This window comes from Siphateles boraxobius, unplaced genomic scaffold (genome assembly GCF_051911475.1).
Source record: "Siphateles boraxobius isolate OS27281-9 unplaced genomic scaffold, OSU_SipBor_1 35, whole genome shotgun sequence".
NCBI classification, from domain to species: domain Eukaryota; kingdom Metazoa; phylum Chordata; class Actinopteri; order Cypriniformes; family Leuciscidae; genus Siphateles; species Siphateles boraxobius.
Window position 1 is genome coordinate 11,843,092 of NW_027508975.1, and position 26,243 is coordinate 11,869,334.

General features: G+C 38.6%; 1 long non-coding RNA gene across 1 annotated transcript in view; it reads left to right on the forward strand.

The window, feature by feature from the left end:
• The window catches only part of LOC143702498 (uncharacterized), a 158,043-nt gene extending 132,407 nt beyond the window's left edge, over positions 1 to 25,636 (forward strand). Inside the window, exon 4 of the long non-coding RNA XR_013190459.1 lies at positions 24,980 to 25,636. This is a non-coding gene — a long non-coding RNA (uncharacterized LOC143702498). The remainder of the gene's footprint in view (positions 1 to 24,979) is intronic.
• The last annotated feature ends 607 nt before the right edge of the window (positions 25,637 to 26,243 follow it).

Genomic DNA, 26,243 nt, shown 5'->3' on the forward strand with positions numbered 1-26,243 from the left:
TTTCATACAGCATATATGTAATTATTAGTTTTATAATTGTATACATCGTTGTTAACCAGTATGCCAACATCCTGTGATGGTCAACCAGTACGCCAACATCCTGTGATGGTCAACCAGTATGTCAACATCCTGTGATGGTTAACCAGTACGTCAACATCCTGTGATGGTCAACCAGTATGTCAACATCCTGTGATGGTCAACCAGTATGTCAACATCCTGTGATGGTTAACCAGTACGCCAACATCCTGTGATGGTCAACCAGTACGCCAACATCCTGTGATGGTCAACCAGTACGTCAACATCCTGTGATGGTCAACCAGTATGTCAACATCCTGTGATGGTCAAACGTACGCCAACATCCAGTAATGGTCAACCAGTACATCAACATCCTGTGATGGTCAAACAGTATGCCAACATCCTGTGATGGTCAACCAGTACGACAACATCATGTGATGGTCAACCAGTACACCAGCATCTTGTGATGGTCAACCAGTACACCAGCCTCTTGTGATGGTCAAATAGTACGTCAACATCCTGCGATGGTCAACCAGTACGCCAACATCCTGTGATGGTCAACCTGTACGGCAACATCCTGTGATGGTCAACCAGTATGCCAACATCCAGTGATTGTCAACCAGTACGCCAACATCCTGTGATGGTCAAACAGTACGCCAACATCCTGTGATGGTCAACCAGTACACCAGCATCTTGTGATGGTCGACCAGTACACCAGCCTCTTGTGATGGTCAAATAGTACGGCAACATCCTGTGATGGTCAACCAGTATGCCAACATCCTGTGATGGTCAAACAGTACGCCAACATCCTGTGATGGTCAACCAGTATGCCAACATCCTGTGATGGCCGAACAGTACACCAGCATCTTGTGATGGTCAAACAGTACGTTAACATCTTGTGATGGTCAAACAGTACGTTAACATCCTGTGATGGTCAACCAGTATGCCAACATTCTGTGATGGTCAACCAGTATGCCAACATCCTGTGATGGTCAACCAGTATGCCAACATCCTGTGATGGTCAACCAGTACGCCAACATCCTGTGATGGTCAAGCAGTACACTTGCATATTGTGATGGTCAAACAGTACGTCAACATCCTGTGATGGTCAACCAGTATGCCAACATCCTGTGATGGTCAACCAGTACGCCAACATCCTGTGATGGTCAACCAGTATGCCAACATCCTGTGATGGTCAACCAGTACGCCAACATCCTGTGATGGTCAAACAGTACGCCAACATCCTGTGATGGTCAACCAGTACACCAACATCCTGTAATGGCCAAACAGTACACCAGCCTCTTGTGATGGTCAACCAGTATGCCAATATCATGTGATGGTCAACCAGTACACCAACATCCTGTGATGGTCAAACAGTACACCAACATCCTGTGATGATCAACCAGTATGCCAACATCCTGTAATGGTCAACCAGTACACCAACATCCTGTGATGGTCAAACAGTACACCAGCATCCTGTGATTATCAACCAGTGCGGCAACATCCTGTGATGGTCAACCAGTACACCAACATCCTGTGATGGTCAAACAGTACACCGGCATCTTGTGATGGTCAACCAGTGCACCAGCATCTTGTGATGGTCAACCAGTACACCAACATCCTGTGATGGTCAAACAGTACACCAACATCCTGTGATGATCAACCAGTTTGCCAACATCCTGTAATGGTCAACCAGTACACCAACATCCTGTGATGGTCAAACAGTACACCAGCATCGTGTGGTGATCAACCAGTGCGCCAACATCCTGTGATGGTCAAACAGTACACCAGAATCTTGTGATGGTCAACCAGTGCACCAGCATCTTGTGATTGTCAACCAGTACACCAGCATCTTGTGATGGTCAAACAGTACACCAGCATCCTGTGATGGTCAACCAGTATACCAGAATCTTGTGATTGTCAACCAGTATGCCAACATCCTGTGATGGTCAACCAGTACACCAACATCCTGTGATGGTCAAACAGTACACCAACATCCTGTGATTGTCAAAAAGTACACCAACATATTGGTCAACAAGTACACCAACATCCTATGATGGTCAACTAGTTAATCAGCATCAAACGTGCAACTTATGCTGGTTAGTTAACACACAAGGTCCCCCGATGAACCAGAAGGTCACCCCATTCTGGGAACCATTAAACCATCATCCAAATCATAATATACGTATGCTGGTTAGCAAGCACACCAGTATCCCGATCGCAACATATGATGGACACCAGCATTCAAGGATCTCATTCTGGATACCATCATGCAGAGCAGAACATATGCTGTTGTCTGGAAATGCTAGTCTTTTCTGCAAAATAAAAAAAAGTTTATTCTTCAAGAATAGTCCCTGTGTGGGTTAAAAGGCCTTGCCAAGCCAGTCATCAGGGGATCCATTGCCTAAGACCTGCGGTAAGTACATTCTCAACAATCAGTATTCAGAATTGATGGCCTGCACAGTGCACATCCCGTATCCTAGTGTGTTTGTTTTCAGCCCAGGGTTTGTTTGGATCCCCAAGAGCAATGCCAATTTATTCTGAGTTTTAAAAGATTTAGACTCAGACATTTCGGTAGTCTGGAAGTGTATTCTCAAGGCCTGCACACATATTTGTTTGTTCTGTCTGTTTCACACACACAAAACACACACACACACACACACACACACATAGACACACAAACACAGGGGCAATTAGCTTAAAATGTGCACACCTGTCTAATAATTAAGCAAGGCCTTTTGATAAATGTGCATTGACTAAATTCAGACATGTTTATTCTCTTGTCTCTCTGGATGTGTTGTCTATATTTTAGTTGACATCTGTAGTATGCCATAGCCTTAAGAAAAACAGATAGTTTATATTCATAATTTCTGTGCCCCATTTGTAGTGTTTATAATTTTTGACCTTCAAAACCTGTCATCTTCCCTTTGGTTACCATTGAGGTTCTATTAATATTCTTTGAAAATAGTCTGGTTGGATTAAGGTCTATATTGAGATTGAGACCTACAGGGCAGAGACAGCTCTGTCCAGAGCTTTAGCTCTAACTACTCAGGAACAGTTGTCCTTTTGTATAAGCTTTGATAAGGAATCCCATTTCATCTGAATGTTTTTGCCTAGTGGTTAAGATAAGGACAGTTGACGGGAACAAGCATTTATACATGAACACGATTTGACTGTCCCCTAACAAAGGTCGGATTTCAGTTCAACTGAAGTCGCAATGCCTGAGAACGTCATGCATTCCTTTATTATTTCACACATTCTCTTGCCTAGACTCTTGCAGTTTAATTAATGCTATATTTTTTGTAATGGGCTTTTTCAGACTAAATTAGCCCAGGGTCACACTAAACACTAGGTAAATGTATGTGTTTTACACTTTCCCTCAGTTTGTAATTAAATCATCAGTGTTCAAGCTTTAAAATCTCACCTGTACATTTCTAAACCCAGGGTTAACATTTGTATGTACAGATTTAACAATTCAGTGAATTGTTTTAATGATTTACTGTTTGTCTGTGAAGATGACACAACTGTATGTAAATATAGTCTTGCTGTTTGTTTTCTGTCTGTTTTTTTTTTTGCTGTCACCTTCAACATTCAACATCACATGAAAGTTGGCACATCTGTACAACTCTCATGAATATTTAAGCACTATTTAGTTTGTCAATGGTGGTTTGATGCTCTTGCTGTAACATTCTAACACTGCATAGGTTCACACTGTATATATTTGGCACCTCAAAATTGTGTTAGCACTGCAAAAATATGGTACTCTGAATCAGGATTTTATATCCCCGACTTCAAAATCACAAGTGTAAAACATTGCTTAACCCAGGGTTAAAAGTGTTTTTGATCTGGGATATAAAAAGATTATTACTCTGATTTAAGCGCACTGCGAAAAGCCCTCCAGAGACTTATAAACCAATGTTTTGTTGTCATTCAGGAAAGGTCAGTAAAGCCAACCTGTGGGAATGGGGAGCATTGCAAATCAAATAGCTAATTTCCAACAACCTCCTCAATTACAGTATTGATTGCAAGTCACAGCTACAGGTTTAGAATGACAGATATTAACAAGAGACAGGAAGAGCGAAAGAAGAAATGTGACTTGAGGAGATCCCATCTGTTCAGCATATTGTCATTCAGTTTAAGGTCGGGAAAGGTCACAGGGAAGCAACTTCTGAAAAAGATAGAGGCAGATGACAAGTGAGAAGGTACGTTCCTTCATTTAATGACAGTATTGCAATTCATTCCCAACCAAGAGAAAGCAACTGCATTCCGTCTGTGCAATTTGATGTAACTCCACTCAAATCGTATTGCTGCACTGAAAGGAGATATTGTTTTCCTCTAGGCACCTGTGACCCAGCACGCTTGACCGGCTGACAAGTGCTAAGACAAAAAAAATGGTCAACCCTGCAACATGAAGTTCGATTATATCTGCTTAGCAGCAGAAACCCCTAAATCCAGATTTATCAGAGGAGAGGACGGATTGGACAGCAGTGCAGAGCATTAAAGCAGACAGCACACTTATGTTCTTATTAGACAGCTCACTTTCAGTCTAGGTATCCTGGTATGTCTCTCTCTCTTTGGATGACCTTATCTTTCCAAGTTTAATAGTTGTGCAAATGGCTGCCTGCCAGGTTTCTATGAGAGAGATCCAATTCACTGGCCATACAACCTAGGTGGTCTAAGTTGCATTGCCTGCGCTCCATGCGAGATAACCACAAACACACAGGCATTGTGCAGAATAGTTTGTGAGTATCAGAAATGTCCCTGAGGGTTCTTTTTGTTTGGAAAGGCAGAGGGAGAGAGAGAAAGAGGCATGTGACCTGCTGTTGCTTGTTGTCCCCAATGAATAGTCATTTATCACACGGCATGCTGTCTAGTGTGTAAGGAATCCGTGTCCCTAATTACATTAAACTCACTTTGCCTCCAAGGGTGAAAAAGTTTGGATGTGGCTAAATATGATGCATTACAGCGGGATGTTATTGAAATTCTCATCAAGATCTCGCTTATCAAAACTACTCCACCCTGTTGGCAGTTTGAAGACGCCTTTGAATCAGTTGAAATATACTTAGTATTAATATGATGCATTATAGCTAGGCCGAGACGGAGTATGCAGCTTTTTTCACATTTCACATGCTGATTTGGGCAGAAAATCTGCAGTAAGGATTTAAACTACTATTGAGATTTTCGATCAAATTAATAAACAAACATACAAGATGGAGGATGTTTAGAACTTTGTGAGTGATAAGTATTGCAGTTCTATTATAATATAACATAATGTAACAATGTAACATAACATAATACAATATAATTATAATACAGGTCCTTCTCAAAAAATTAGCATATTGTGATAGTTCATTATTTTCCATAATGTAATGATAAAAATTAAACTTTCATATATTTTAGATTCATTGCACACCAACTGAAATATTCCAAAATTCCTATCTCAAAAAATTAGCATATCATGAAAAGGTTCTCTAAACGAGCTATTAACCTAATCATCTGAATCAACAAATTAACTCTAAACACCTGCAAAAGATTCCTGAGGCTTTTACAAACTCCCAGCCTGTTTCATTACTCAAAAACGCAATCATGGGTAAGACTGCCGACCTGACTGCTGTCCAGAAGGCCATCATTGACACCCTCAAGCAAGAGGGTAAGACACAGAAAGAAATTTCTGAACAAATAGGCTGTTCGCAGAGTGCTGTATCAAGGCACCTCAGTGGGAAGTCTGTAGTAAGGAAAAAGTGTGGCAAAAAACGCTGCACAACAAGAAGAGGTGACCGGACCCTAGGGAAGATTGTGGAGAAGGACCGATTCCAGACCTTGGGGGACCTGCGGAAGCAGTGGACTGAGTCCGGAGTAGAAACATCCAGAGCCACCGTGCACAGGCGTGTGCAGGAAATGGGCTACAGGTGCCGCATTCCCCAGGTCAAGCCACTTTTGAACCAGAAACAGCAGCAGAAGCGCCTGACCTGGGCTACAGAGAAGCAGCACTGGACTGTTGCTCAGTGGTCCAAAGTACTTTTTTCGGATGAAAGCAAATGTTGCATGACATTCGGAAATTAAGGTGCCAGAGTCTGGAGGAAGACTGGGGAGAAGGAAATGCCAAACTGCCTGAAGTCCATTGTCAATACCCACCGTCAGTGATGGTCTGGGGTGCCATGTCAGCTGATGGTGTTGGTCCACTGTGTTTTATCAAGGGCAGGGTCAATGCAGCTAGCTATCAGGAGATTTTGGAGCACTTCATGCTTCCATCTGATTTCATTTTTCAGCACGACCTGGCACCTGCTCACAGTGCCAAAACCACTGGTAAATGGTTTACTGACCATGGTATTTCTGTGCTCAATTGGCCTGCCAACTCTCCTGACCTGAACCCCATAGAGAATCTGTGGGATATTGTGAAGAGAAAGTTGAGAGATGCAAGACCCAACACTCTGGATGAGCTTAAGGCCGCTATCGAAGCATCCTGGGCCTCCATAACACCTCAGCAGTGCCACAGGCTGATTGTCTCCATGCCACGCCGCATTGAAGCAGTCATTTCTGCAAAAGGATTCACGACCAAGTATTGAGTGCATAACTGAACATAATTATTTGAAGGTTGACTTTTTTTGTATTAAAAACACTTCTTTTATTGGTCGGATGAAATATGCTAATTTTTTGAGATAGGAATTTTGGGGTTTCATGAGCTGTATGCCAAAATCATCAGTATTAAAACAATAAAAGACCTGAAATATTTCAGTTGGTGTGCAATGAATCTAAAATATATGAAAGTTAAATTTTTATCATTACATTATGGAAAATAATGAACTTTATCACAATATGCTATTTTTTGAGAAGGACCTGTATAATATAATTGACAAGGCAACGTTTTTAAATGTCAAGTGTTGTGACTCAAAAACTTTAAATTATATTTATGAATTAATAATGCATAATATTTGTAAAAAAAAATACTTGCAAATATGCTAAATTTAAAATAATTTGATAAATATGTATACATTTATCTGTGTTCAATGTGCAAGGAAAATTTTATAATAATAGAAATACAATTCTATATTGCTTTTTACTTGGTTACACCAACTAAAATGCAACTTTTTTACAACTTGGTTGTAGAACTTGGTTGCCACATGCATTTTAAACTATATTTTTGTTTTGTTTTTCCCTTTTCTTTATCATGGACTGTTATACATGTCATTGACCTGGGTGCAGATTTTGTGTGGGTCTGGTAATTGCAGACTTGTAAGTATACAGCATAAGCTATATAACAATTCTTAGCAGAGCTCAAAATAAATTGCTGTTGTCAAGATGAAATGCTACACATTTTATACCCATTGCTCCATTCTGATGAAGACGAAACCCCACATGGCTCATCAAAATCATGGGAAATTTAGATCCGGTATATGGCAGTTGTTCCTAAACATCATCATGATAGTGCTGGTAATTATTGAACAGATACCGTGTGGGATGTTTCACGCTTTATGAATAATGGAGATTAAAATGAGATTGGATATGTCTTTATGGCTGTCATGAATCAGCCAGTATCCAGCTGTTTGTGGTGTAATCTCAAATGTTTAATTCATCAGGAAATAGATTCTGGGGTGAGATATTACTCATTATCTTTGATAGAGTGACATTTCACTGGTTGTCAGATTTAACTGCCCTCGTTTCTGATTTTAGATGTATGCGAGGGATCTCCTCGCAGTCTGCTATCACACATCCGACGATAAAACAGGACCTCATTACTTAATTAAATCTGAGCCCATTAATTAATTAAGTGATGGCTTTCTGGGTGTTAATGGTGATACCTCTGAATTCCCCGCTGTTAGCCTCTATAATGCTAATGGTTTTGTGTGGGAACTTGCTTGGAAATGATGACCTGACTTTGGGAGATGGAGTCTTCAAAACGTCCCCCTCCACCCTCAAGTTCTCGTCTGACTGACTCTCCCAGACTGCAGGTAATGATTAAAGTGATCATGGCCCCATTTTCATTGCTTGTTCTGAGGGATGTTAAAGCCCGAGCCAAAATGCATTTCCAGCACGTCTAGAATTCATAAACCTGTTGGCGTAGCACTCGGGGCGTCTGTACGTTTTGTTTAAATTAGATGAAAAATAAGGTATTGACTGTGTTATTGATCGGTCTGGTGTTGCTGTAGGTTAGAGTTCTCTATATGTACGCCGCTGTATACAGCTGTAAATGAGCTTTGTTGCGCTGGGCGTCCTCTTCACCATCCTCAGCACATTACAATGAGTACACAGGGCGGAGGTCACATACGCCGCCGCTCCGCTGTGTGCACGGTAGGGGCTCCGAGAGCTTACTTTAACAACCTGGACTCCATTAGATGCTGACATTTCAGTGCATTGCTTCTTCATATTGTTCATATTCTCTCTCTCTATCTCTCTCTCTTTGTCGAACTGCGTCCTTCGAGTATGTGTCCACAAAGTGCTGTGTTTGCATAGTACAATTAAGAGGTACGTGAAGGTTAAACTTTTTCAATTTAGTTCAATAAAGGGTTAGTTCACTTTAGAAATAAAATAAATTATATATAATATAATATAAAAACATTGTTTATTTATATTACATGCAAGGCATAAAATACATTCCTAGTTGTTATCTCAAAATAAATCCTGACAGGGTGATCAGGACCCCGACACGAAGCGTCTAAAGTATTAGACACGTTCCTAGCAAGCAGCTTTGAGCCTATATGATCAAACAAGATGGAGATTTAAGAGATAATGTACAGTCATATGACTTATTATACAGCTTTCACCACATAAATAATGAAGGTGGCATGACATTGATTTGAGAAGAGCCTGTTTTAAATCTTACCTGTTTCTTATCTTACAATCCGTTATAATGTACAAAACAACCATTCTAGGAAAAAGACAAATGACATTTTTTAACATTACTACCATATAGGCCTACTGTTTATGCTGAATTCCTCTGGTTTCATTTTATAGTAAATACAGTCAATAATTAAGGTGTAAGATGGCACCGGCTGTGTAATAATCACCGGCCCCAAATACCCGATGAGCGGCCGGTCATTATACAACTTTGCTGTGGATTACCGTCATTATCGGGAAATGACTGAACTTGAAACGACACAAACAGAATCAAGCATTACAGAGAGCACTGTAATAAATTATATTATAGAATGTTATATTACATTATATGTAAGGGATACTTACATAAACTAGCTATGGATTATCCCATTTATACAATGCTCATTTGCTAGCATCTACAACTTAACCCTTTCACACGTCAGTTTAAAATATTCTAACTGACGCCCCAGCGTGAGTTTTTCAAGGCGACCGTTATTTAGAACCTGTGACTTTAATGTTTCCATGGTGACGCGTCATTGCTTGTCACGTGGCACAGCGCAACCACAACACAGCGCTGAATGAATGATGATCTGCTTATATGTAATTTTTCCTTTTTTATTAAAAATATACACAAATGTATTAGCTATAGCATGAAACACTGATATTCCGATTGTCAAATATGTGCAAGTGGAAGTGTTTTGTTGTAACACCTTTATAACGATCGCGTTAGTTGAGCTGTTTGTGCGATGGGCGCCGCCATGTTAGTTCGTTTCACAGTTCAGAGAATCGGATCTGTTGGGTTTACAACACATCAATTCCTCCACTTCTCACGAAATACATGAAAGTAAGTGGCCGGTGAACTGGGATAAGAATATGGTAATATTTAAAGCTACTTACACAATGTGTATCTGATATGAATAAAAGTGTTGTCTTATTATAATGGAAAGGATTATTATTCCCGCTTCCATTGACATCAGTGTGTTTTTTACAAACTCAGAATCATTGTTTTGCTAGTAATTATGTGTATTTAAGTGTCTGAAACCTAAAATAAACATTATGTGGTTGAAAACACTCAATAGTTGTCATATGTGACAGCACTGAGTGCGTCCGTCTCTGGTTCAGCGCCAGTCAACACGTGAAAAGCACGTTTGAATTTAGCAGTTGATCACGTGATGCACTGACCGTTCTAATCACACCGGTGTGATCGTACGCAACAAGGACCAGCCAAGACTGATCACACTGGTGTGATCGTATGCTCCAGGGACCAGCCAAGACTGATCACACCGGTGTGATCATACATGCGAAAGGGTTTTAAAGCTGTTATTGATGTTTGCAGTGTTGTTGCAGTGTTGTGTTGATGTTTGCAATATTTGACCAGAAAGGTAAAAATTATGCTTATTTTCATCAGTTACGGCTCATTAGATCTAGTTTTCTGCCTGCTTTAAATGAGACACAGAGATAAAGTAGTGCGTAAGATTACAATTGCTAGAATTAATGAATTAAAGATTGTTTTGTAATTATTGAGAGAGAGAGAGCTGAGACCTGCATCTTTGCAGTGTCTCTCTCATAACAACGAAGCTGTGAGTTTAATTACTTCAAAACCAGCAATGTTACCCCCTCGTTGCTGAGAAATATAATGTAGCAATTCAGTAGCGAAGCTATTTTCTTTTTTTTCTTAATAGTAGTCGTTGATAACTTGCCATCCACTTGAATGTTTCTGTGTGAGCAGTATGATCTCCAATCTCTGTTTGAGAGTGTAAACTATTTTATTGCACTCCTTCCAGCCAATTAAAATTGAGTATTTTGACAGATGATTAAAATAATATAATATAATATATTATAATATAATATAATATAATATTGTTATACATTTAATGAATCAATTTCAGTCCCCATACATTGCTATTGCATGGAAGAGAGCAAGCACCACATGATTTTAAATTCCTCCTTTTGTGTTTCATGGAAAGAAGAAAGTCATACAAGTTTGGAACAACATGTTGGTCATTAAATTATGACAGGATATTCATTAGAGAAGATGTACTAAGTTTACAATTGAATCTCTTGTAGCTATTGTGCACAGAAACAATGTACAAAACTGCAATCGTTTCAATTACTAAATTGCAAATGCAAACAGCTAGGACTTCAACTACTATTTATAGTTACATGCCCTACAATTTTGTTAAGTAACAGCATGAGTTTCATATAAGGGTATATGGCTTGTTTTGCGGCAGTAGTGCTTCTTATCTTGTCAGCAATATTCTGTTAAACACACCTCTCACTGACTTTTCCAAGAGTGTGACCTTGCGTGCATCTGTGAGCGATTCTCTGTAAACTGTTTACTCTCTCCATGCAGGGGGTCTTCATTCGCTAACGCTCTGATGACATCTGACACATCAATGATAGGATTTAGGCCCTGTATGCTGGATTAGCCCCATTTGGTTAGCATGGCATTATTCCATTAGGAGTCCTGAGAGCCCACCAGCTGATGCTACGTCTGTCCCCTTGCCTGAATGCAGAAATGCAGGGAACCCATGAATGGCTTGAAGAAGCGCAGTCGTGCTCTTGACGTGTCCTTCACTAACCTTGCTGATTCAGTTAGCTTGGGAAAATAATTACTTTCCACTTCTCCTGATTTATTAGATTTTAGACTTGCTGCTAAAATATGGTTAAGTGTCACTATGTCTGAATGAATGTGTAAGTAATAAATTACCATGTAATCTTAGGGGTAGTGATTTAAACAAAACCCTAATCATAATTATTAAACATGTATGCATAATTTAGCCCATACTGTTTGTGTTACAGACCTGAATGATTCCTCAAAAACCTGTTTGAGAAGACATGCTATTATTTCTCAGGGCAATCAAACTTACCTTTTTTACCTTTTACTTTTATATATTAGTTATTATTTTTTTATTAATTACACAAAGCATATTAGTTCAACGGAAAATATAAATGAAACAGAGGTGACATTTCATTTAAAAGGACAGTTCACCCAAAAAATGAAAATGCTGTCATCATTTACTCTCACTCATGTTGTTCCAAACCTGTATGGCTTCTATGGAAATTATTTTTCTGTGGAGCATGAAAGACATTTTAAGAATATTGGAGTGCGAAAACAACATTGAAGCACACTGGCTTTCATTGTATGTCTAAATAAAAAATAGACATTTCTCAAAATGTAAGTTTTCCGTGAACTGTCCCTTTAATTTTGTACCACTTTTGATATTCAAGCTCCACACACATCCAATTAGGTCTAAACACAGATATGGTGGCTTTGTCCGGAATCACCCCAATACCCTCATTCACTCTTCCCTACATTAGTCCATTGATATAGTTAACTTGAGGGAGTGAATGAAAACGAGTGAGACTGAGTTTGCCCGAAGGACTGCCGGTTTTGCATAGTAACTGCTTGATGTTTAATAATCATTTGAAACTTGGCAAACTGGCAGCTCCAGTAGTAATGAAAATATCTTGGAAACTATGTATAAACCTTAAATAAACAATTTAATAATCAATTAAAAAGGTTAACTTATAACTATATGATATTATGCTGTATGCACATTGGACCATCGGTTTGGACTGATGATTCACCAATGCATTCGTTCTGTTCTGTTCTGTTGAGCGTAAATCGGTTGTACACTCATTATTGGGATTGAATGAGTGCACTCGATAACGTCCACTATGGTTTTGGACACCACTACAAATGACTGTCCCTTCAAATTATGCCCTATTTAAGGGATGGGGGTGATTACGGACATATTCAGACACACCCCTAATATAGAATTAGCTCCTTTGGACTACCCAGCAACCACCATAAAAAACCTTAGCAACTACATATCAACACCCTGGCAACCACTACTTAAAATACTGCTTATTTTCTTCAGATCATGTTAGTCTTGTTTGAGTTATTATGATGGGTGTGATGCATCAGGAACATAAGGTTTAAATATATTTGCTTACGCCTGTGATTTGAAATATAATATCATGGTATGCAGTGTCTTGATTTGGTAGAACATCCATCTTGCCTTGCCAGCGTGTGTTTGTTTAAACTCACTCATAGCGTGTTGCAATGTCGGCACAGTCAAAAAGCGCACAATGCAGCACAACATTTCTCTTTATGAATCAGTTTTATAGTCCATCTATAAAAGTGTGTGATCTACAGGATTTGCACCTGCAAGTTTATAGCAAAACACATAAATCTCTTGTTACCTCTAGCTGTCAGAGAGCACATCCCTCTATAGAAGTTCCACAGCTGGAGTCAGTCAGCTAGAGCAAAGGTGCAAAAAAAGAGAGAGAAAGACAGAGAGAGAAAGACTCAGAAGTCAGATCCAGGCAGCAGAGTTGGCGCTTTTTACTTCCTGTCAATTTTAAATCCAGTCTGTTATTTGTAAGCCTTGTTCTAGTTTAATAAAACATGCCATTAAATAATGCAAATGTCAGTGGACAATGCTGAAAACTCTTGAGAAAGGTCAACCGAGGCACAGGTTGCAGCACTATCAGATATTCAGTTCTGAAAAGAGGGACCTGTGTACAGCGCGCCAAATCCCTGTGATCCATATTTCATTTTGTTTGCAGTCCAAGAACAGTGGAATAATTATTGCGAGTGGCGTGAAATATTTAGCTCTCATTTTAACCAAAGCTCATGAGGAGAATGTGACCCAGTCATTTTTAAGAGTGAAGTGAGATTTTGATCTTCTGTATGTTTTTATTACTGTGCTTTACATGGCTTTAGGGCCAATGTTTTAGTGATGAGTGAGGAGCGTGTGGTCGACTTTGACGAACAAGAGAGAGAGGGAAGTGTGCAGACTCTTGTTTCTTGAGTTAGGTCGAGGCCTTGCTATGCCCTCATTAGAGTTTACACACTCTATACCATCATTGTGCGCTGTGTGTTTGGATTCTGGCCAGTGGCAATGGAACATTCTGAGGAAAACAACATCTGTAAGAATCATTCCATGACAAGAAGGTCCAGAAACATAAAACAAGTGCACATGGTAAAAAAAAACTCAAAGTTTTTCAGTGCTCATGTGCAGCACCTTCAGTTCAGCAAAAACGTACTTATTATCAAGCATCCTTTTCGCTGTAAAGGGTTCTTTAGGGAACTACAAGAAACTTGGGAGATAAAAAAAGTTCTTAAAGCCGCGATGAAACGGAAAGTAGCGACAGATTTTTATTTTGTTTTCGTATTGTGACGTGCACCCGAGTGTAACGTTTTATCGAAAAAGAAAATTGTAGTGCGGGAACTTGGTTCTCTTCTTCGCTCATTGATTGTATTTTGAGATGTGGGCGTTACACTCAAAAATGGCGGGAGATCTGAATAAGCTTGCTGTGTATTGTAAGAATGGGTAGAGTTTTAGCAGACTAGATGATTGGAGAAGTTTAGGCCGTCACCAGAGAGAAGTTATCTACAGTAATTGTAAAATCAAGTTACAATTACAATTTTTAATTAGCATTATGAATAAAAATATATATATAATTAATTAAAGTGTTTTGCATGGATGAATCATTCACAATAAGATCAATAACATAAAAATAGATAGGCTAAATTTTCATCTCATGTCGACATAAAAAATATATAGATTGTGTCATAATTTACTCACCTTCATGTCTTTCCAAACCAGTATAACATTATTTCTATTGTGGAACACAAAACAAATTTTGAAGAACTTTGGGAATCAAACAACATTAGTTGTGTCCCAAATGATGCACTACATTCTGCCGTTATACACTATATACTTATGCACTGTGTACTCAACCGTGTAGTGTATGGATTTTATAAGGTTATTGTATCATTCAACATCAGAGTCTGATAGCCTTGCCCCCTCCCCTGTAATGAAAGTTGCGACAGATGAGTGCAGGAAGTGTCCAACATTCCACACTTCGTTTTTTCGGTTAATTAAGTGCATCAACCGAGTATTTAAAATGCACTTTTTCTATTTGGAATTTTCAGTGTGAACACTACTCACACTATTTATACTACAAAACGGCATAGAATAGTGCATAAGTAATTGGGACGCGCTTATTGACTTTCATTGTATGGACAAAAACACTGAGACTTATATATACATCTATATATATATATCTCTTTTGTTTTCTACAGAAGAAAATCATTAAAATGTTGGTAAAAGGCAGAGAGATCTCTGATGGGCTCATTTCCAGATCCTTTTAACTGCTTACAGTATAAAGCTTCGCAGAGCTTCTTCTTTATTTCTCAGGATAACTAATTCAATGATATCTCTCTGCCAGTAGGGACATTTGGCATTGTAATACCGTACAAGTTTCTCCAACTGCATCAGGATGTAAAACCCATTTTGGTCATAATTGAAACCTTTTGTAGAGTGTATGTGCAGCCTGGTCAGAGCAACATAATGGTCTTTTTAGAAAAAGAAAAAGCAAATTGGGAATGTAACAACTGATTTCAGGATGAATTATTCAAGATCTTAATCATAATAATGCTGAACGTTTGTCTTCAGTCCAATAAATGTGAATTAAGAAGCTTCCATCACCAGGAACATTGTGTGTGGAGATGAGAGTGTCTGTGTTCGTTTGAGTGAATGCTAAATCATAATCATGAGTTCCCAAACATTTCTTTCCTAGTATCTTCCGGTCAGCCTGAGTTCTGTATTAGTGCAGGAGGCAGGAGTTTTTCCTCAGATTCTTAGAAAAGATATGTATCTTCACAAAGATTCCTCACATAATTCAATAGAGAGTCATCTCAGTTACTCAATCAATTTAATTACAGATGTTTCCCAAGGATAACTATAGATTTCTCTTTATGTTCAGTGTCTTTTACACACTGCCCCCTTTTTCATCTATTAAAAGCTTTAAAAGCTTAATAAAAAAAGACACCAATTCTCGATTAGATTTAGATTTGAAATTCTGTGAAATGGCTAGCATTTACATTTCTCTCTCTGTGAGTCTTCCTGGCACAGTGTCTGGGAGCCGAGCCACTAAAGAAGGTGCGATCTGTGCCCATAAATCCCCTGCCACCTGATGAATGCCTGTTTCATTTACATTGCTTGGGCTGAAACAACACACTCTAATGTATATTTAGCCCCAGCGAAACCACTTCCTGAAAGCTCTGGAAGAGAGCAGTCTGCCTCAGCTAATTACTGCAGGAATGTCAGATGTGAGATGAGGACACGTTTCGGGAAAAGCCGGTTCATATTATGCAGTGACTACCTCAGTGTCCGAAAACATAGCTGTGTGTTAATTTAATACACACATTTCAAACTCATTCCAAAAAACACAGTTTATTATAAATAGATAACTCTCTCCATGCTGCAACACAGCAAGGTATTCATTTTTGTGTCATTTTTCAAAGTTATTGCCTCAGATAATATTTGCAAAAAAGGTGATGTCAGTGGGCCATCTGCCAAATGTTTCAAATGACTTGTACTGAGAAGAAATGTATTGAGCATATAAACCACAAGGTTAAAAGGTCAAGCCTGTAAAGCTCTATATGTTGATTTATATATATTCTAGAAAACATTAAGAAGGTTGCATTTGTTTGGTCTGGAGCGGGGCCACTAATAAATGATCGGTGTCCCTTCTTTCTACTGAGTTATGGTGTGATTATAGCGTTCATCCGTGAGGGTCATGTTTTTTTAATGCTTTTCTTCGACGTCGCACATCGTACGTTGCGAAATTATGCTTAACCGGGAAAAACTCTCCTTCAGATCACTTTGAATCAAGAGTATATTTAATTTTGAAGAGCATATTTAATTTTTAAGTGCCACCATTTGCCACGTCTTACACAGTCATAGATGAATGAGCCAAGAATGAATATTGTCATAATAACCCAGTGATATACCGAGCCATTTACCATAACTATCATGCTACAACGTGGTGAGAATGGAGACTGTGGCCTCAGCTGGTGTTTAGAGGAGAGGACATGAGCAGCATTTGAAAACACCTGTGGGTTTAGCAAAAGAGATAAAACGAGAAGTACTATCTGTCAAAACAAGAGCCAGAAAAGCTCTCTAACTCTGTTTAAGCACTTTCTTGAACTCCCAGCCCTGTCAGCAACTGTCAATCGGTCTAAGAGACACAACAGCCTCAGGAAAATATTGGTTCATACATGCATATAGTGAAGCCAGACTTTTGACTTGCGGCATAAACACCGGTCCTCATTTTAACGTTTTCTGGCCAAGAACCACCTACTTAGATAGGAAGAGACCATTGTGAAGTGACCATCTACTGTTTTTTTTATTTAACTTTTAGTAGACTTATATAGAATTTTCGATTGGAATATTCTTTCCCTGCCAAAGACGCAATTTTCTGGCAATCCAGGTTTTGCCTGTTATATGGTTGGGGGTGCTATTACGCACCTTCTGACAGAGTAAATCTTTGGATCAAAACACAGGCGAAAAAGAAGCAGACAAAAACACGATAGAATCATTGCCTATGCACATGTAAAATAACGTGATCATCAAACATTAAACGGCATATGAATCAACACTGCCTAACGTTACTGAATGAAATGTCAACCCAGGAAGAGCTATATGACTGTTTGGGGGTATTCATGGACTCGATTTATTCCATCTATGTTTCGATCATCTTTCTGAATCCTATTCGGACCTAGACTATTTTCTCAGCTTTTTGTTTAAAATTGTGTTTTTTTTATGGAACTCACCCACATTCAAGTGTTGATATAAAAGAATACATGAAGCGAGAATGAAATTGTTTTGTAAAACCTGGGCTCTGTTCTTTCTTTCGATGTATTGCATTATTATGTAAGAGTTAAGTACAATGGATTAAGGTGCAGTCACATTTATCTTTATTCAGGGAAGTTTCACATCCATGCGGAATTGGTATTGCGTGTGACGGCGACAGATTTTCGCATGCAGATTTTGTACCATGTTCAAGTTAGTCACATGATTTTTTTTCTGTTTACTAATAGAAAACTGCTTGGCTTGAAAGTGAATAGTTGCGAGCGGAAATTCATGCATCACTTTACTTACAATGGAAAGCGGACCTTTTTGCTAATGAAATTTTGCTACTTTTACAAATAATTTTTACAATATTAATTTGTAATATTAAAATTCTTATATAATTCTTATAGTTATTAATTTTATTATATAACTTAAAAAACAACTGGAGCATACAGTTCTGCTTATCTATTTAACATGCATCTAAGTGCATTCAATTCTGAATGTTTCAAAAGATTTAGTGCTACCAACTCAGAAAAGTTTTTGCAGAGTGAGTGAGTGAGTGAGTGACTTACTCTAAACCTAAGTTGCACAAACTAATCTGATTGGAACTGTTGATTTCAGTTAACACTCTACACACATCATTTTGGTGTGCAATATGCATCCAGACTAAATACAAAGACATACACAAACAAAGATTAGAAACATGAAAGTTTCATGGACATTATTTATCAGATTGATATCAAAACGATTTCATGTCCATGATAAATCACCAAAGATAACTTGCAGGTGCTGCTCTACAATCAAAGCACAGATGAGAAACAGTATTAGGACCTCTCATTGTGCTGCTCTTTCTTTATTGAACATCTATAGGTTGTCTCTATTATAAACGACAGCCACATTTGTCATTCCGGCAGGCCACTGGTCCTCTCACTCAGATACTTCCTGACTTATGTCAGAAGAATAGCTGATTTAATGACTTCCGATAGAAGAGGGGTTTGTGTTCGGCTCTCAGCTTTGTAATGCTCTAAAGCTAAAGTGCGACCTGCTTATTTACGATGTTGGATGCCCCAAGATGCAGTCCCTATATGCCCTCTTTTCTGTTTTCATGGTATTGATTTCTTCCCCCAGTATCCATCATATCAATCCTTTCACTCTGCAAAGAGACTACAGATCCTTAGACATGGTGCCGTAAGTGGGGACGCTGAGACCTGTTCCCATGACCACTTGGATGCTTGATTCATGGCTTCTGGTGGCCATGATGGATGGGTTAGCCATCACTGGTAATTCAGTTAGTATCTTCTGGCCTGTAAGTAAGTGGGGGGGGACGTGTGGCATAGTAGATTCCCAGTGTCCATTTGTGTCAGGTTGTGATTTCATGTCCTGCACTGACAGCCTTTGACCTCCACTCCGTAAGTTTGTGCTTGGCTTGTTTTTATATCAGCTCTCTGTCGAGGTCTTTATGTGGTGTTTGGCAGTAAAGCGATAATTGTTTTTTTTTCTTCTTCTTTTAAAAATGGACACCAGGCTGCTTTATGGTCATGGAAAGTCACTGCAGTCCTCCCCAATCCTTTTAAAAATGATTTATCTGAGATTGATTCATGGAGGATGTAAACAGTATGAACCTTTAAAGTGTTCTAGGAGAAGATGGTATAGCTGAAATCTGTTTGCTAGCATTTGTGTCCGATGAAATTGTAATGTTTATGGCTCAATGTCTTGATTTTTATTTATTTGTCTAATGATTTATAAAAAAAATTTAAAAAAAACATACATACAATGACTTGAATGCATATTTTAATATTGGATCAAGATAGTATTTTTGATTTGTTTTTGTTTTTTCTAAGCTTAAAAGTGCCATGGTTAGGGTTAGATAGTCCTGAAAAAAGTGTCATAAAAAAAAGGATACATTTTTTGAGACAATTCGCAAAGCAGTTAAAGGGCACCTATTATGCAAAATTCACTTTTACATGGTGTTTGAAGATAAATGTGTGTTGGCAGTGTGTGAGCAAAACCACCCTAGAATGATAAAAATCCACCCAGTGTTTTTTTTTTTTTTTACAATCTCAATAAATCATAAGCACTGTCTCAGAACGAGCTGTTCTAAGATTCGGCTCAATGTGACGTAGAATTGAGCAAGCCCCACCGACGTGGTTTGATTGACACTGTGGTTTTGGCATAGATCCCGCCCTCGGTGATCTGTACACCAGCCTCCATTGTTTCAACGACAGCCGGTGTTCGGACGATTTGTGCTGCCGTGTCAAAAATGTCTCCTAAGAAACATAACTCTTCTGTTGTGGGATGTAATAATGTTCATAGTAGTTTTCACTTACTTCCGACATCAGAGATTTTATTTAGGAAGGAAAGGCGCCACTTAAACTTCCAAAATATGTTTATGTTTGCGCGAATCATTTTCTGACAGACTGTTTTGTGAACGAGGGTCAATTCAAAGCAGGTCTTGCTTCAAAGTTAATCCACAAGTGTGGATCGTTGCCTACTGTTCGCGATCCAACATCACCTCCAGTAGAAGTAAGTGTATTTTATGATTTTTGAGCAAATAGTCATTTCAGTCGATGTCAGCAAATAGTCATTTCAGTCGATGTCAGCCAATTCAACAACAAGTGCGTCTAAAGTTGTTGTCGTCGTCGTAGGATGTCTGTGTAATAATTTAAACCTTGTTTATATAGTGTGTAATCACACGTTTATAAATATTTTTTTAAAGATATTGTATTAAAAACTGTGCATGTTTTCTGTAAAGACAAGACATCAAAATTGCTGTTTCATCCGTCTTGTAACCTTCGATACAACAAATAGCGTCAGACAGTTTTATGTCACGTATTATTTTTTGCAATAATTACAAATGTAAATAAATGAATATCTGTTCTATCTCCCTGCAGCATATATTTTCTTGTTCTGTAGCCATCTTCTCACATTTGCCACATAAGCACCTGTACGACAAGTAATGTAAACATGACGCAACAGGTCCCTCGCATAAATGTAATTTCGTTTGTACGTAGCAAACGTTATCACAGTATTTGTGTTTGTGGTTTCAAAAAATTTCGCCAACGTTATCACAGTTTGTGTGTGTGTGTTGCACATCCATAATTGCAAAGGGGACGCGATTACAACTCTATAAGTACATAAATGTATCAAATAACCATTCCGAGACGTCCTGGTCCATTCTCATTTGTGTTTTTTCTGCCGGAGTCTCTTCATCATCTGGGTCTGATTCTGGTTCAAACATGTACGGCTGAATGCCATACAAAACAGCGGGTCTCGTCTCTCACTCTCAGCCATTCTGCTTCTACCGACTGTTTATTGCCATAGGTATGCAAGTTACGCCCTCATCCAAAGGCTGGGCGGGGATATGCAGCTCATTTACATTTAAGGTGGTACACACCAAAACAGCTCTTTTTAAAACAGGCCCCAAAAATGACATTTTCAAATGGTTATAATAAATTAACTGTGGGGTATTTTGTACTGAAACTTCACAAATACATTGTGGGGACACCCGAGACCAATATAACATCTTGTAAAAAGGGGCATAATAGGTGCCCTTTAAGCAAATTTTTGTCTGCCAAATGAAGAAGTGCAACCAACGTAAAGAAACAATTATAAAAAAGCATAAAATAGTAAATGAAATCATAGAGATGACCCCTGCAACGTTTTATCTTATAAAAATATTTTAATAAATGTTCGCTTGTGTATCCTCGCAGGGTACAAGGAAAATGTCAATTATTTGTACTTGTTTTTGCATGACATTTTTTGAGTCATTAAAAACTTTCCTGAAAATTGTATAAATGTTTTTCTAAATAATATGAACCAACATGAATAGAGTATTTCAAAGAAACTGGCACATGTGTTTTAAATTAGACTTTTTGAAGATTTATCTTATTTTATTTCCCAATACGAGACAACACACTTATGTGCCGTTGACCCGTAGCTGGTTGTACTCAAAGTCTCATGGTTATGATTAAAATACTGAGAAAATCGCTGCTTATAATTAAAGAGTCGTTGAAACTGACAAAAACATTTGTGTTTACAACAGCCATGCAGTGGACTCCAGTGACGAACTTACGACATGATGATGAATATGATGAAAAAGGCAATGACAATCGCCCACTGTCCTGCCGCAGAGACCTCATGATCTGCATTTGTGTCCATGGCACCATGCTAATCTCTTCATTAAGTTTATGGCCGGTCAGCCAACATAACTCTTCACTGCGGCAAGCCTTTGTTGTACGAACTCTGTAGTATGTTTACCAGTCGCCCTTGTCCTGGGGGCACTGCCAGAGTGTGTAGGAGACAACAGAGGACAGTGTGTGCTTGTAAATAACACCATTCTCTCAGCATGCCTGCGTGACCGTCTTACTATATGACCACCCCCACCACACCTCAAAACATTAGCAGAGGATCCCTCTATGCCCAAGGACTCGTATCCTCTGTGAACCGAGTGCACTGGGAGCTCCCTGTCTTCTCAAAGAGAGTCTGTTAGTCTCCCTCAGCTTGTGTACAACCAGCACACAACTCGAGTTTTGTTTCTCGTGTAAATTTTGTTCTTTAGCTCTGTCTGTGAACAAGCCCCGGCTGTGTGTGGTGTAGTGAAGAGAATGGCCTGGTGACGGAATAGAAAGAAAGAGCAGACTGTGATGCGCTCAGTCTTTGTGTGGACTTCTGCATTCATGGGCCCATGTGACTCCTACAGCAGGGCCTTTGGTTTGGCCCGGCACAACACCAGTGCATTGTAAATACCCAAATGTGTTTGGAAGCTAATCGTTAAGCTTATTTTCATTCTGGGCCATCATGCAGTAGACTTTGCCATAGTAAATCTGGCAAGATGCTGACTTGTTTTGAGCTCTAAGACTACGACAGTCCTGACTCACTTGGTGGCCTTGGTTAGACACACATTTTATAGATAGATAGATAGATAGATAGATAGATAGATAGATATATAGATAGATAGATAGATAGATAGATAGATAGATAGATATGTTTCATTATTGATTTCTACACTGTTATTGAGCTGAATCAACGTTAAACTGACGACACTGTTGTCTTCTGTAGAGCTGCTTATAGCTGAATTGAACTCATTTGATAATTGATGTACTTTACACACTTATTGAACTGAACTGGATCAACACTTAATTGATTTGAGCTGAATAATGACTCTATTGTCTTTTTTAGAGCTGCTTTACAGCAGAATTTTTTATTTGTCTCATATTTGAAAAAGTTTGAAATAAGTTCCCATACTTGAAAAAGCCACTTTCGCACACAATCCTGGTAAATTACCATAAAATTATCAGAACAACTTTTCCAGTAAATACATAAATGTGCTGTTCACACAAGCAACAGCATTCTGTCTTTCTACCGGTAAGATACCCTTCACACATTATTACCAAAAAAAAGCTCAGCCCACTGAGCTATATAATTGTCCCAAAGCAGACAGGTTCTGACCTTGTATCTGCTCTGGGGTTGTGCCGAATTCTGACCCTGTCAGATTATTACTCCCAACCCCCTGACTGAGTCCCCAGTATAGGTAGGTTTTGGATTAGGTGTGTGGGATGGGGTTAGAAGTAGGCAACCAGGTAGCAGCCTCAACAAGGGGGGTAATACATTAAACGAGTTAATCCTGTTCTTTGTTCACACACAGCTTAATACTTGTAATTTACTGGTATTGTTACAACTTCTCATACCAGGAAATTGCCATTTTAACTACAGTGTAAAACAGTGTAAGACTAATTTACCTGTATTTTTGAAAAGGTCCTGTCCTGTTTATACGTAATCTCTTTACAATAATTTACTGGTAATTTACAAGTAAAAACTGCATGTGTAAAAGGGGCTATAGATTCTGATGTTTTCCTGTTTATTACTGTGAAGTTACTTTGAAACAATCTGGATTGTATTAAGTGCTATAAAAAATACTAGACGACTGGATCTGTATGAATTTGTAATCTTTGTTAGTCTTGCACATGCATTTTTAATTAACATGCAAGGCAACCTGGGTTTAAATCCTGACTTTTTTAAGCTTTTATTTTAAACCAAGCAAAATTGCAGCGGGTTTTACAGCCAGTGAGCAGCATTTACATTCATAATAACTTATTTTGTGTTTGATACGTAAAACTGTTTTAGCGACATGATGGTGCGTAGAATTTTTTTTAGGAAAGTGCAACTTAATAAAAGTAACCAAATGCACAATTCACTTGTAAGTGCAAAAAAAAAAATGTAAACCATAAACATGCAACTTAATTAGATGCTTTTTTGCATCCAAAATTCATTTAGCAATCTGGTAAATTAATTGGACAAATTCATTTGGAAAATTCAAAATTCAATGTGGAAACATTCATTTAGCAATGTGGATGATGCTTCTAATACTGCAGTGCTTAGTTTTTTCTCTATTTTCGAGAACTCAGATAAGTACTCGAGCTTTATGTATCTCAACTTGTAATACAATAAAAAGTGATGAAATCAAACAGCACAAAAGAGGGACCGGGCCGTCTCGACTTGCCTGCAGCAAATATGCAGTAGCAGATTTGGGATCTGGCTTTGTTCTGCCGGCTTCTTTGTCTGGCTCGCTCTGCGTGTTGTCTGAGGGCTAACGCTGCTTTAAAACAGAAGTCCTACTGGGCTCCAATTAAGACCAGGAGAAGAATTAATGAACAAGTCCTCCAAGTCAGCCTCAGCTCTCAACTGCTCTATTTATCAGACTGCTCAGGGGGACACATGGTCTCAATTCAAACCCACAATTTCTGTCTACACTAAATTAAATATGTGTAATTTATGTTTTTATAAACATAGATGACCTTGCCATCAGCTATAGAAGTTCTAGTCATTTGAATCTTTCTCATTTTTACCCCTCCTCTCTTCATTATATTGCATTTCATTTCCCAGCATGCCCATAAGCCATGTTCAGGTTTCTCTGCTGACTATAAAAATGGATGGTTGGAGGGCAATTGGGAGAAGAGGGATGTTCCGTAGAAACACATGCTGTTCAAAGAATTTTCCAGTCAATAGGTGCAATAGACTTCGGTGTTATTTTTTCTCCCTGAACTGTAAATGAACAGCTTTTTCCCCCCCAGTTTTTTTTCCAGTGTGACATGCACCAATTTGTATAGACAAGTTCTTTTGGGTAAAATCTTGAAGGTAGAGATGAAATTGAAAGTAAATGAAGATTTATGTATGTGATGATACTTCATCATCTTCCTTTGGAAGCAATACATTGCTTTTAGATGCTCTATGCTTGCTTGAAATTAATCTTGGGACTTGCATTGATCTTTCGAAATACCAAGATGAATTATTGCATGTTTCAGAAAATCCCAATTATTATTATTATTATTATGAATATTCAAGTATTTTTTTCTTCTTGAAGCTAAAGATGCAAATACTAGTATGGGGTGTGCGTGTTATCTTGCATATGCGGTGTTGTGGTCCGGATGCATTTATACCTGTCCTCCTGTGTGCGAGCAAACATTATTTAATGTCACTAACTCATGCCCTTTACCTTTCAGGTTTCAGCATCCAGACAAATTTTCCATCAATTAACATACGCATATTGTTGCGTAAAGAGAAGCAAGCGGCCCAGAGCACTCCAACCAGAGATGGCATAACGGAGAGACCCTGATGAAGACAGATCCTATCGTTAACTTTGCACTCAAAGAGGGCCCCATGGGGAACCGTGTAAATGCTACTAGCCTTTTCTCCTAATGTTGGTGTCTATGTTATGTATTGTTTGCCATTTTGAAAAATATGCAACTGTGTCTTTTTCCATTTTTTACATCTCTGCATGAGGTACCACCAGCACTATGCATGACTGCAACACTAAGAACATACTCAGTCATGTATGATGATAATCACTACCTGAGACTTTTTGTTATATTCATGTCTGTCAGTTATAGATGTGTGACTAAGCTTAGTTGAGCTTTTTCTATTTTTCAACACAATGAGCTAATGCTATTGTGCAACAAATTTACTCGCAAAAAAAGCTGTGATATTGTTAATGAGCATTTGCATGGCATGTGAAATAGCATCACTAATTATTTTTGGCAAATTAGCTATTTCTTAAATACTTTTCTCGTTATTTCTCTTACGCTATATATTTTATTTAAGTGTAAATGTGGTAGGGTACACCAGGTCCAACATTTTACAATAAAAAAAAAAGTAAAATACTTGAGGCACCACTTGAGGAGTCAGTGTTTTTTAACAAATCAGTTGATTGAATGATTCAATGGCTTGTTTACAAAGACAATTGCTGAATTCTGAACCACATACTACATACTACGGCAGGAATAGTAAGAGTGGTGTGCAGTTCAGAATTCGGCAAATCTCTTGTCTCGTTAAGTTGAAGGGGACGTGTAGCCAAGTATGGTGTCCCATATAGAAGTCGTGCCCTGCATTTCACCATAGACCGTAAAAGAAATGGACACAGCGACCCCCTTGATTTCAACGGAGAAAACTGACGCCCGATTATACAGTAGCACTCACTTCCTGATGGCTGAGCGACTGCGCAGGCTCAAACTGAGCTTGATGACAGTCTGACTGTTGTAAATCTTCTAGTAGCTGTGCCAATCAAACCTGAATCGCTTAATTCCTCAAAAACGTTGTTGAAATATTTTGTCCTGTTGCTTTTATTGACTCTCTATCTATGGGCTTCTCCCTTGACTTTATGCCTCTATGTCCCCAGATTGCCTCATAGACAGTAAAAGATTGCCTGTGAGCTTCTTCTCCTGTCTATATGGTAATTTCTCTATTGTGCACCAGAAAGTCGCGTGGTTA